The sequence below is a fragment of the Chroicocephalus ridibundus genome, chromosome 18 (genome assembly GCF_963924245.1).
Source record: "Chroicocephalus ridibundus chromosome 18, bChrRid1.1, whole genome shotgun sequence".
In the NCBI taxonomy this organism is placed as follows: Eukaryota; Metazoa; Chordata; class Aves; order Charadriiformes; family Laridae; genus Chroicocephalus; species Chroicocephalus ridibundus.
The window spans coordinates 3,205,557-3,219,884 of record NC_086301.1 but is presented as its reverse complement, the minus strand read 5'-3'; positions in this window follow the sequence as shown (position 1 = coordinate 3,219,884).

The following is a 14,328-nucleotide window of genomic DNA, read 5'->3' as shown; positions in this document are numbered from 1 at the left end:
ACAGCCAGTTAGCACAGAAAGTGTGTGGGCTGAACACCATATGGAGAAACGGGAGCAATTTAGGGAGATAACGAAATATCTATTTGGAGTCGAATTTAGCTAGGAGTCAACTTTTTCTGTGTTTTCTTTTTTTTTTTTTTCTAGGAAGGATTCTCAACTTATATCAGGGTAAGTAAAGAAACCTCACATTCTGCTTCCCCCTCTCCATACCAGCTTATTTCCCTATGTCAGCTCGTAATACCAGATCCAGCACCCAGCTTTCTCCGCAGCTCTTGGAATACAGGGCAGTTAAAACGAAGACCCACAACTAAGGCTCTGTAGTGAGGAACTATCTACACCAAGGCGGCAACTTCATCCTGCATATCCAAAGCTTCACAGGCCATAACCTTTTTTCTTTAATATATTGTCACCCATTTCCAAATCTGGCCACCACCTTATCTTAGAGCTGTAAAGGAAGGTGGGAACAGCATTGGTGCCCGTTCTCCCAAATACCTCATTGCAAGAAAAACGGATGCTATTTCTGCGTATCTCAGTTCCCTGAGACAGTCACTCTCTCCTTCTTGAATGGATATAAAATACCTTTTAATGTTTTTAAGACACATAAAAACAACGAAGCCTGAAATGATATGTAGGTGTGTATGATGTATGAAAGACAACTTCACTCAATCCTACAGCTGAATAATAGCTCTTTGGGTAATTAGTATGTGATATTTTTAAACAGATGGGTCCCTCTGGCTGAGGGCAACTATAAGGCTGAAATCAATCCTGAACAAGTATTATATCAATTTCAGGGATCCTTGTCTCTGCGGACAAAAACCCGCTGTCTTCTTGTGAACGTTATAATGATGAGAACATTAATATTAGATAATTATGACTTTGAAAGATTAAATGAAAAATGGTGATGATGAGGAAAAGGCATTATGTTAAATAAAACTCCTGCCTGTGTAGGTTGTTAACACTCGTCTGTTGACAGATTCAGACTGAAATAATAAAAGCAAGAGGAAGGGAGAGGTGGTTTGTGTCCAGTGGCAGAGGTGCAACCCTGAGGCAGGGACTCCCAGGGAAACAGAGTTATTCATATGGAAAGGGCATCTTTGCTGACCTATAGTAGAAATGCTTAGCCCCTTTTTATAATGCTTTTCATCCTCTGAGCTTTTCATCTTTTTACTGCATGCTTGTAACAATAAAAACACAGAACACTTTTAGAATCTTTCTTTGAAGGATCTCAGAATGTCAGGGAGAACATCTCCATAACTTGTGATATGGACAACTCTTCCCATCTATCACCAGAGAGATGCAGTTGTACAGGATGGGGTGCAGGTGGGCAAGCCTTGAAGTTAGAGCCCAACTTCTGAAGTCAAGATAAAGACTGAGCATCTGAAACTGCACACAAGAATCAAGGTAATCGCTGAAGATGCAGGGATGAAGAAAGGATCAGTGAGGCAAGCATCAGAAGATGGCACCGGAGCAAGCTGAGAAGTAAGAAAGAGACAGGCTATAGCCATCAGATGCTCCCGGTGTCCTCCCAGAAAGCAGCTCTTGTCTCTCCATTGCTACTGCTCTCACTGGTCCATTACCAAGGAACGGGAGCACAGTCCTGCTTGTCCACCAGGCTGATGGCTGGAGCTGGGCAGAGCTCCTCTCCAGACCCTGTAGCCTTGGCAAGGAGATACCAGAGCTCAAAAAAAAAAAAAAAAAACCAACAAAAAAAAAAAGCAAAGAAGCAATTGCCTAGATCATTCCAGGAGTGTTCATTCCTCCCGTTAGCTTCCATGACCCTTACTCTCCTGGCCAAACAGTCCGCTGCCTTGGATGGCTGCTAACCCTGAGGGGCACGGCTAGCCCCCAGCACCCCAAATACTGCAGCCTCACACACCCCTGACACCCTCATGTTCTTTTCTTATACTTTGAGAGTTTTGCCTCTCTCCCCACGGATATGCCCAAACTAGGCAGAAACAGCACTTAAAAGAGATAGAGACCAACCTGTTCATGCCTGTGCCCTTTGCTGAAGGCTAGCACAGGGCAGAATTTTAATTGCTCACCCAGCCCCATTCCAGGGCATGAAAGAGGCATGTTTTTTTCCTACCGCTCTATTTTGCTTGCTCCAAAGGAATTTTATGAATATAAAAACCTTACCACTGTGTAATAAGCACAATCCTCTTAGAGCAAATCTGACAGGCACTGAAGGTATCTTAATAGATGTATTATTTCAAATGTTCCTTTCTGTTTGATATCTGGCAAGCAGAGGGAAATGTGATTAGAGGATGCTGGGGACACTGTATAGCTGGCCTGCCTTCCCACCTCTCCTAATTCAGATTATTTCCCTCCTGATGGTGACCTTTTGAATCTGGCTCTGAGCTGGACCTGAACTGAAAAATTTATGACCCTTTGACAAGAAAGGTAAAAGAGTTTGTGTGTGCCAAATTCCTTTTCTTCTCCTTTAAAAAAAAAAAGTTCTTAAATAAGGCTCAATAAAATCCTTTAAGCCAGTTGCTTTTATCTATTTTTATATGGAATTTAAGGATTTATGTCTTTTTTCCCCACCTCCCTGTTGGTTCCTTTTTGATTGAATTACATCAGGAGCAGAGAGTTACAATGTTCATTGTAACCATAATAAAGCTCCTGTTAAAACTCTAAAAATCTCAGAAACTGCATCGCACATCAGCAATGATTTCAGTGGTGATAGCTCTGGGAAAGGATACAAGCATCTCCATCAGTCTCATGATCATCAAGATTTTAATGCACATTTGAATCACAAGCTGGTGAGATGCTGCATTTTTTTTCCAGCTGTAATCAGATACTAATTGTCCAGGCATATCAGGCTATCAATTATCAGTCATGCCTTTACCTTTGTCCTGCCCTACATGATGTAGAAAACATTGTGTTTGTAGCAGACCACTTAGTAGCTTCATGGCTTGGGCAAACCTCCTCGCTGCTCTCCCTTGAGGAACATTATGTCAACAGATCCTCATCAAATCACTAATTATAATAATTAGGACAGGATGATCTAGGAGCTAACAAGCATGGTGCCTGTGTTTGAGCAGCAGTCAACGTCCTTATCCTTCATTACCCCTCACTCTACTCCCCAGCCCGCAGTCAGGGCTAAGGACCTATCTGCCCCACCTCCTCTCCCCAGCGGGCTCATGGGATTCAGGCAGCCGGGATGCTCTGGTAACCAAAGGGAGAGAGATTCTTGAGCTATCCCAGCTTCTGCAGTGGTTAATCAAAATAAATTAGGATATGTCAGAGAAAGTTTAGAAACTACAAAATGCAACACAGGAAAAACTCTTGAACTTGTCTACCTTGAAAACCTGATTGAATGTGTTCTGGACTTCAAATTTCATGGCCCTGAAAAACTCCTATCAATTTTAATAGCATACATCAAGTCCTGACGCACATCGATTTCCATTATCTTTCTCTCTCCTTCTGTTCTGCTGCTAATGCCCATTCTCTTGGGATTCGACAATCCTATTTTAACATACTGCTTTCTCTGCAGGGGATATCGCTTCATTAGCAGTCTCAAAAGGTGGGAGGGAAGCAAGTTAGCTCTGGGACATATGGCTGAGACAGATCTATCCCTGGTATAAATTCCGTTAACTCAATGGACTCACGTATTCTAGAAGCAAATCTGGATTTGACCTATTTCCAAGCCGGATACATGCTTTCAAGTTCATTGCTGGGTTCTGAGCAAAGCAGAGCCCCATTCTGGATGTGCCATTAGCCTGCAGTGAGGCTGAGACCAAGGATCAGTCCATCTGCAGACAGAAATATAGGCAGATGGAAGGACAAATCAAGAAACACCTTCTCATCCTTATTCTCAAGATCTCGATAAGGAAGTGGCAAGACAGGTAAAATGATAAATTTGCCTTCTCTCCTTTAATTCTCTCCCCCCACCCCAAAAAATAATTTCAAATTTCAAAGAAAGGAAGGAAAAAATCTGAAATCTAAAAAGGCACATTTTCTCCAATAAACTTATTCATCAGCAGACAACAGCAAGATTAAAAAGGGGAAAAATGCAGCTAATTAGAGAAACAACTGAGTGCAAGACAAATATCAAAAAGCATGACAAAAGCCTGACATTGACAGGGATGAAGCCACAGCCAGACCACACCATTGCAAAGCCTTCAGCATTCAGGAGACTGCAGGGAGCGGAAAGCCAGCCTTTGCCACAACAAGGTGACAGCAGACTAGTCTGGGACAGGCATTTAGATTGAGCCAAGGTATGCCTGCAGTGTGGATCTAGCAGTGAGCATGACAAATTCCTGTATGGCTCCCATTTACCATATCTAAAGAGGCTGATCCAATACTCACCAATATCACTGGCTCAACCTCCCCTAATCTTAGTGCTACTCAATCAGCCACTGCTTCCTAGATCGACCAAGCTTTTAGAGAAGTTTGGACATCCAGAGCCCTAGATGAGGCCAGCATCCTCAGTCTATGCCAACAGTTATGCTGCCAGGAGAATCTCACTACAAGCAAGTCTTGCTTTTATGGTCATCGGAACATTTGTTTAAGGCTTGATTTTCAGAGGTGCTCGGCATCCTGTGCAGCACAACAGGAACTTGCTGTCACATTCAAAAAATCACAACAAGAAACATTCTGTCACACCAGTGTGCTGGGTGCTGTACAAGTCAATATGATGATCAACAGAACAAGACTAGTATGGGGACATGGGTGTACCAACTTGTTCATAACTCCTGTCTATTGGTAAACGGTTGCACATCCCTCTCGCAATAATCACAGGCAGATATTCTTACACACGGATAAACCTTCACAAATGCTCACATAAATTCAAATTGGGAAAATACTTTATTGACATGACAGGCACTATGAGCACTGCCAAAACATAAGAGGAGAAACCTGTCAGTGGGAGATATGATTCAGTAGCCAGGTTGAACATACACCGCTTCACCTGGCATGGGAAGCGAAGAGATGGAGCATAAAGAGTGGGGAAAGCAGTCCTGCATCACCAGCTATGCCAAGGTGATCTGGGGCAGAGTCCGGGTCTCCTCAGCCAATGCAGTCTCACTCTCCACCATGTCCCTGGCACCCGCTCTCTGCCTCAATTAGTCTGCTATGCCAGAAACTCCTTTTCTTACAGTCATCACGCTTTCTGGAAGGCTCTTTTCTTCCATCCAACACAGGCTGTTCCCTCCCTTCCCTGCAGTATGTTTCCTTCTCAATTATCACACATTCCTGTCTCCTCTTGTTGCCTCACACCCCTGCATCTTTTCGGACAGTAATGGGTGGGAGTGAGCCAGAGTCACTCAACACCTTGGCAGAGGGGATGGAAACAAGGCATCAGTGGGGTCTGCATCTGCTGAAAGGTCTGCAACCAGTTGAGACCAACATTTGTGAGAATTAAGGTGCAAAGCTACAGGTTGTAAGAGATGTGAGTGGAAATAGCTGGGAAGAGTCCAGCACCTCAGAAATGAATCATACAGAAAACTGAAGTTGGAAGGGAATTTCCCTCCAGGTTAAGAGGGTGCAGCTGATAGAGATAGTTGTGGTTGGAAGGAATTTCCCCAAGGGACTTTGGCAAGGATTGAGGTTGGGGGAAGACAAAAAAAAAATAAATATATTTTCCTCTTGAGCACAAAGCAAGAATTCAGTGAATGCACTGGCTCATCTTTATGGAAACGTTCCTCTATTACAGTCCTCAAGTCTCTACAAACACCAGTTTTGAGTGCTCCCTGTGGCTGCCTCTCAGCCTTTTGAAGTCCAGGAGATGTCAGATTCAGCTCCATCGCAAACATGGATGTGCAGGGGAACCCTGAGCAAATGCCATTCCTCAGTGGACTTTAGCTGACCCATCCACCAGTTCCATAACAACAAGAAAATGATTGGGTTGGGTCAGGCTGTGGGTCCATCTAGCCCCTTGCTCATCTCAAAAAGGGATGCTAGCAAATACTAAAGGAAAGAACAGAAGTGGTAAACAATTATTTTATAGATTATGGAGAGCAGGGAGCAACGATGCCAGGAGACTTAATTTTATGCATCTCCAGATAAAAGCCAAAGTGTAGAAGAGCAAAGTTAAATATTGCTGCCTGCTACATGCACATTGACCTGTTCTGTGCCACTAAGAGATCTTTCTGCTTACAGGAAAATGCAAGTTTTAAAAAAATGTTTTTCACAAACCATTAAAACAAAAGCCACTTTTTACTCCAAACATTCACAGTAGCTGCCTCCGCAGGTGACTGCTAAGTAGACCTCTAGCAAAAGAGCACATTTTGTGCTCTGCAAGCAACACTAGATATTTGTAACTTCTGAGATTTCCCCTCCTCCCCAAGTCTGCTGTGAATCTCCTCCAGCTAACGATTCAACTGTGAATGGTGGTCTCAGCCCCTGGGTTGGACAGTCGATGTTTCTCATGCATCTGCCTTCACACTCCTTTTCTTCCAGAGCACTGAGTGACATTGCGGCAGCCAGTACACGGTGCTGGCAGCGTGCTCCGTGAAGACAAGGGACCTTTAAAAATAGTACCCCTGTGGCATGGAGACCTGAGCCGAAGGCAGAGGGACTGCTGTAGAGGTGACAGCACTGGCCGCTCCTGCAGGGAGATGGAGCTGCTGGGAGTCATGGGGTGTCACGGCAGGAGAGAAACCTGTGCTTTCATAGCAGCCATCACAGTTCTTTGCATCCAGCCCTCACGAACTTTATCTAGCTGCTGCCTGTGGACAATAACCATATTCATTACTACTAAATCCACTCTTTGTGCAGTGTATAAACACATATACACTCCTAGCTCACATCGCCTATCCATTTCCCAGGGTGGAGCACAGCAGCTGGTTAAAACAGCACACAAGGACAAGATAAAAGGGGTTAGGCCGGGAAATGAAGGGGAATACAACATCTATTTGAAAGCACAGACAAAATTTTAATTAGATGGCAAGATGCAGTTACTCATGTTGGAGTTTTGCCAGCTAATATCCATGCAAAATAGCACAGGTCTGAATGGATAAAAGGTTTTGGGACCTCTGCTTTATATCAGTGAGGACACACAGCTATCCTGCTCAAGGACAGAGTACAAAAATCTAGGTGGACTGCAGGGCAGCCAGACAGGCTGACATCCCACCCTACAGAACACAAGTGCCATCAGAACAATATAAGGACAAATGAAAGAGCAGCTTCCGATGGAGCAAGCACAGTCGACTGCTGCTTTCTGCATTCTGTGGTTGATCATAGTGGAAAGAATCAAGGGACAGAGCGCAAAACCTATTCCGTCCCTAAGCACAAATGGCTAAAATATGTTTTGGACCAAATTCGGGACTTCAGCATGCAGCAAGTCTGGCTCTCACTAAAAATCTTCCCGCTGTCTCTGCTCCCTGACTCTAGCCCTATGCGATGACAGGTATCTGTCCGCTCTTCCACATTTAGCGCCTCTCTAGAGCATCAGAGTATTTGGAAGAGCTTTCCTTAAATGCAACATTCCAATTTAGTCAGATCACTGTGGCAGTAGAAGATGACATGGAAGTTGCAGGGAACAACATCCCCTTCTTCTTGCCCTGTAAAGATAGAAGTGAAAGGAAATGCAGGAAAAAAACAGAACCCAGACAGGCAGCCCACCTCCCGCCCCATGGGAAGGTTTGAGTTAGAGGAGCTTGCATTGCGTTGGCTGATTGCAATTACACCATCCGCTGTCTGGCTGGAAATAAAATGAAATTGCAACAGAGTTCCAGCTTTAATTGAAATTTCCTGGGATCTGTTATTACACAGCAGTGATTGTTCTGCAGCACTAATGAGCCTTTGCTCAGATGATTATCCAAGTGTCTCTCCAGTCGCTATTTCATTATTGTATTATTAATGATCAGATAGGATTGTCACAGCTGAGATGAAACTTGAACATCAGACAACAGACAGAGCAGTATGTGGATCAGAGCGCACAAACATGACTGCTTTGACACAGTTCCCCTGCTATGATGGCTGTAGCATCAGTGCTGGTACACAAAACACAAAGTGCATGCCAATTTTGTTAGGGTCAGGCAGGACCCTTTATATTTCTTCTTTGGTACACTGCACTATTAGTCTGTATGAACTCTGCCAGCCACTGACCTTTTGTGTCCAGTTGTGTGTGACTGTTGGGAAGGCTGGTCCAAGAAAGATTCCCCCCCCCGCCCTTTTTTTTTCGGGGTGTGTGGGTGTGTCATTTAGAGAAATCAGGATTGCAGCCTTCCCCTTTCTTTACTCGTACGAAGAGACTCCAAGATTCCCTCTGAGTGTCTATCTGGGTTTCATGGCCTGAATTGATCCCCAGAATAGTTTTAACATTTAGGAGCTGCTTACCCAGCCCACATTGTGTTGCTTGGAAGTAATTCAGACCCCCCTCTCATTCAACAGATTGCCCTGTGCTGAGTCCTGCATGAAATCAGGCAGGATCCTGCAAGCTATCCACTTGGCATGAGGCCGGGCCAAGAGTAGAAGCTGTTAATTTTGGCGAGAGGAGATTTGCAAGATTTGGCAGCACGGAGAAAGACCTGGCTCACTGCAGCCCTAACTGCTTTGGGGAAGCAGCTTTCCCCTGCCTCCAAGAACGGAATAGTACAGAGTAGCGTTGCTGAAAGGACATAGCTACATCTGTGCGGTTATGCGCATCAAATTTACCGCTATCCCACTGCTGGTTCTCCGACGGATGCATGAGCAAACGAGTGACCCATTTCCTGTCAGCTGCAGGATCTCCCCATCTCAACACCACAAGTCAAAAAGCCACCATTGATAGAAAAGCCCTGCAACAGTGTTAGATAAGCTTATAAACTCAAGTGCGCAAAGACACAGAAAAAAGGGTATTTTCATATTCCCAAAAGGCCTATTTCACTTTCTAAATAAGAGTGTTAAATCCCACATCTCTGCCTTTAACAGCACAACGTAGCCCACCACTACAAAATACCAGCCCATCCAAACCTCGCTGCTCATCATCATCTCATGACGAGCTGGCGAGAACATTTCAAGCAGGCAGAAGCATTTCTCAAACAACTTCCAGCAACATTGCATGTGTCCCAAGGCTAATGCAAAACCTTGAAATACACGATCCCTTCTTTTGACCAGAATCCAGGAGTTCTGGTTTTGGTTAGTTGGGGTTTTCTGGGGCTTTTTTTGGTTTTGTTTTGGTTTTTTTGTTTGGTTTTGTTTGTTTGGTTTTTTTTTCTCCCCCCTGATTTCACATGCTCCTTTTTCTGTGATTCTGGGCAAATCACTTCTCTATTTCAGTTACTTCAGATGTAAAACAGGGCAAAATTTTAAATCCCAAAGCTGGGTGACATTTCAGTTTTCTTGTGAGATGTAGCCAGAAACAGGAGGAGAACAGTGTTAAAACACAGCAAGAAATATTTGCAATTTCAGGGTGAGTTAAGAGAACAGTTTCAGTCAAGAGAAGTATCTAAAAAATTCAGAACTGCCAAACCTTTATTTATTTTTGTCACTACAATGACATTTGATTTTTTTTTCTAAAATTATTATTTTTTTCCTGCTGTTCATAGTTAAGAAAAATGTATTGTTAACCCATGAATGAAAGATAATGGCTCCCTTGGGGCTGGCTAAGTGCTTCAGCTGCTATTAATTTTTTATTGGGGCTTTGTTGCCCAAGATCCTAAGCATGTATTGGTAAATGGACAAAAAAGTTTATTCTCCTAATATTTGGTTTTACCATTACATAAATATTCCAATATTTGAATAACCTTCTTCACCCAGGATCGCAAAAAAGTTTTACGATCTTCATGGAGGAAAATACACTGGGTAAGTGCTAGGTATTGTTCTTAATGCTGGTAGAAGACAATCTACATGTCCAGGAATCATTTCCTTAAAATCCTAGCATAGATTCTTGCTCTTTTTGTTCTCTCTCAGAAACACTCTACACACGATTAGATCATTATGGTCTATCAATTTGTCATATTTCAGCAATTTTTTTCTTTAAGGATCCAAGATGAGAAATCACTAAAAAGGTCTAAAACTAGAGAAAAATCATTTTACAAAAACAATTGTTCCATTTTGATGTCAAAACACACAATATTCTTCTCCTTTGAAAGAACGTTGGGTTTTTTTTCTAAAAAAAAAAATCACATCCCCCTTAGCAGCAATCATTTCCCTCTGATTTTTGCACATTGTGGTTGCAGATCTTTCTCAGAAATGATAGAGAAGCCCTAATTTACGTGGTAGTTGCTTTCCTGTTGAGAGGCTCCACCTTAAATCAAACCCCATTTCAGGGCATTGTCATCCTGTATATTTAATCTGCATACGCACACACATATTGCTGTGAGCACGGCTGAGATTACAGAGTGGGTGAGATTGAAAAAGTTCCATGTTAGCAAGGAGCTCAGCACAGGGGAGCATTGCTTTCCCAACCCCTCAGGCAAGCCTGGACACTGCAGGCAGGATCTGAGCCAGCGTACTCAAAGCTACCTTGGATACGGCTATCGAAGCATCTCCCCTGTTCAGCTGCAGAGTAGCCTGGTTGCGGTGTACAAGAGCTATGGGATTAGTTCTGTGCGAAATCAAGAAGTGATGATGAGACAACATTGCATTAAATTGCTGGCCCAGACTGACTCCCAGGGGAGAAAAGCAGCCCTGATCCATGCCTCCATCTAAATGTGCTTCTGCAAGTTCTCCAGTGGTACCAGCTATTCCCTGCATCCCCAGGCCATTAGCATGCCATGCTAGCAGGTCAGGGAAGACAAAAAGGCCCCTGTAGCTCCCATCTGCCCCACTAGAAAGGATGAGTTGATTATGTTCTACATTCAATCACAAGAAATAATCAATCTATAATTAAGGTACTTCTCTCCCACCCCTCTGTCAGGTCTTTGCCTCTTCTACCCTCCCATCCCCCACCAAACCTTCCAGCATGAAGTCAATTTAATGAGATTTCTCAGTAACAAATGACCAGTTTGTAATAATTATATTTTCTTCTGCAATTGCTGTAAAAATGATTTAAAGCAGAGAAGGCTCCAATTTATTAAGCATCAAATTTTCTGCGGTGAACTTTTAACTATAAAAAGAGCCTTGAGACTGAGGGAGCTCTCCTCCCCCACTCTGGGCTTCACCATTGCCTTGAAATATTGATGGTTTGTAGATGAAAATGTAACGATGAAAATTTGACTCCTTTATGAAAATTAATGAATCCTGTGGCAGGCAGAGCCCAGCTGCATTTTCTAGCCTTTCATCAAGCCTTATGGCAGCATGGCAAGGGAAGTGGGGAAAGAAGTCATACAGAGAGTAACAAACCCATCCGCAACCAGTTCCAGTCCCATATCTTCCTAGCTAATATTAGCAGACATTAGCAGAGGAAGGCATAGCTGCTGTGCACCTTTCAGGCTACCAGGGAAAAGTCCAAAGCCAAAGGGAGTCCAGGTTCTCAGATGTGATACATCTGGGCTTGGTGAGTTTACAGAGATGCTGAGAACAAAACAGTCATCCTGAATAACATCAAGCTTGGGGCTCCCAGCTCTTGGAGCAGCAATAACCTGCTTCAGCTGTGCTCCTAATGTGTTGACAGCTCAGTGACTAACATTAGGGAAAAGCCTTGAAGGTGAGGATTTACTTCTCCCAAGACACAGCTCTCCTCCACAAGGTTAACCTCCGTATTGACTACATGCCCTGTCCTTTGGTGTTTCTTGATCTTTTACAGTCTTGACTTTCCCTCAGGCCTTCTACCCTACCATTAAAATAAAACTCTCTTATATGTCCATAGTGTCCTCAAACTTTTTTTTTTTATCCAACATGCCATCTGGACTTGAAAAGCAGTTGAGACAGAGCATCTGGAAGAGACCTAGATACGATGTTCTGACTTCAATGCTTCATTTGAAAGTGACTTTACTGGCTTTGATAAATCACAACACTCGAGTTCAGCAATTGTTTCTACTTCAGAGAGAGACCATAGTTAAATTAGTTAAAGTCATGCAGAAAGCTTGGGAAGAAGCGGGAGTTCAAAGTTTTTAGACTATTGCACTGTCTCAGCAGCTCACTGCCTGCCAGAGCTGGGAAGAGAACCCAGGAGTCCTGGCTCTCCATCCCACTCATCAAACAGAAAGCTCCTTCTTACATTTCCCTGATTGTTCCTGTCCATTAAACTTCAACGTAGTTTGCATCCTAAGTCTTTTCCCAGCAAATCTGGCTTTCTTTCATTTTTATTGTGGCAGACTATTTATATCAAAAAGGCAGAGTCATCCAGCTGTGAGGCCATACAGAAACGTCACTAACACTAAAGAAATTGCTCCCACATCATTAGTTTTCCTGTGGCTCTCGTTTTGAGTCAGCAGTGCGTCCTGCATTTTTGGACCTTTGATGTGAGATGGGCAGAGGAGATCATGGGGATTTTAGTATAATCAGCAAACACCATGCAGGCATGAGAAAGCAGCCACAGTAGTTCTGTCTGTTGCTTATCAGGGGATGCATAGTGTAAGAAGATCGTACCGAGACACAAATTCCTGGTGTCTTGGTATCCTTATTGATATAGTCTACCTGAGCACCTGCCTGAGAAAGAGTGTTGAAACTGGTAAGCATCTGATGGCTGGATATTAAATGTCCCCAGGTAGGATACCAAAGTTCAAGATTCAATCCTCAGTCTGCTACGTATTCCCTAATTAATGGAAATTTCATCCCATTATGAGCTGGAGAGTGACAACAATAGAGCAGATAAGATCTTGCCCTCAACTTCTTTTGGTAAGCCAGTAAAGCCTTGAGAAGCCTATTTATTAGGAGTTTCCACAAATTTCCAGTGCAATCAGAATTGTGATTATGGAAACAAATGAAACCAGAACTTCAGGACAAGATCTGGAGAAGCGCACCTTTCTCCCTGATTCATTTTTTAACTGCCAGCAATGGTTTGCTATGTTGGTGGATAAGTAACATCCCAAAAAAAGAATAAAACAAATCCCAAAGCTTGCAGCATCCTGATACGTTCCCGTATAGTCACAGCCAGACTGCAGAGGTCCTAGCTCTCCTATAATTTGGAGTCTTGTCAGTTCTAACACACACACTTGAACCCTTTTCACAGCAGGAGCCCACATTACATGCTAAAAATTGTTCAAACTACTCCACAGCTGACTTGGCCCTACATCAGGCCCTTTTCAGTTTAGTCAACTGGGACAAGTCATGAGTCCTCAGTGGAGCTGGTCAATGGTTGAAAACCTTTCTCTGAATAATACCGTAATCCTCTTGTTCAGGCTGTGAGCCTGAGTGCAGGCAGCCCAAAATAGAAGCGGCAGGAGAATGGGAGAATCAAGTCCATGCCATGAAATAAGCATATTTCTTCATGGATAATTATGGTAAAAAGAAAAATGCAATATTACTTCCTTTTTTCCCCCTCTTTCGATCACTCAGAGGAATGAAAGTGAATTAAAAGAGAATCTGCCCTAATGCAGTACACAAGTGGCTCCTAAAAAACCCAAAGCAAGGTTTGCCTGAAGTTTTCCCTTGTGTCACTGGAAGTTTTCGCAAAGTCCTTATTTTATTCTATCTGGTTTTGCCCATATGCACCTCAACAACTCTGAGAATGAAAAAGGCAATTTTCTGCAGCACAGCAGCAACTGCTGAAACAGCTCTCAGCATGGAGTTCATTGAAATGCAGACCACCTCACACTTTCTTTTACCTTGAGCTGAACAGAAAAGGAAATAGCTTCTACTCGCTGATTGACCTTTCTGCTGAATAGGTTGTCTCGCTCCAAAGCTATGATCCGTGACCCCGAGTAGAGTGGCATGGAAGGCCATGGATAATTATAACGCAACAAGGCCATCATTGCTAAAATAAGAGGGTATTCAAACAGTTGGCGCCAGTTTCCTCCTTAAAATGGCAAGCGATATTCACAGCAACTGATTCTTCCCATCTTCCTCCTCCTTGTCTTCCAAGGAGGAAGGAATGGATGCAAATGGTAGATTTCGTTAATTAGAACAAGGGGCAATTTGGGGAGACGGTAGGAGACTGAACAAGTCTGGCTCACAGGGGAAGAGATTATTTTAATGAGACCTAATTCTATTATATGAAAGATGATGAACAATCAATGTGCAATCATGCTGACAGGGAGTGGTTAAAGATTTTAGTCTTTGGTATGCATGAAAAAACAGATTTTCTACACCTAGTGGAGAGAGAGCGCAAATATGAAAGAAGAGGAAAGAAAAGGAGCTGGGTCCTTGCATAGGGTAAATTGGCACAATTTGACTGTTTTCTGATTTATATCAATGAAAGGTGTGGCCAAGAGTTTTAACCTACACATTGTTTACCAACGCCTGTTGAAATCCAACATCTTGTTTCAAAGCACACTTGTTACACGAACCTCCAGCACGCCTACAAAAGGCTGTTAATTAATTATCTCTGGTAAATGGACCCCTAAGGGCTCCCAGAGG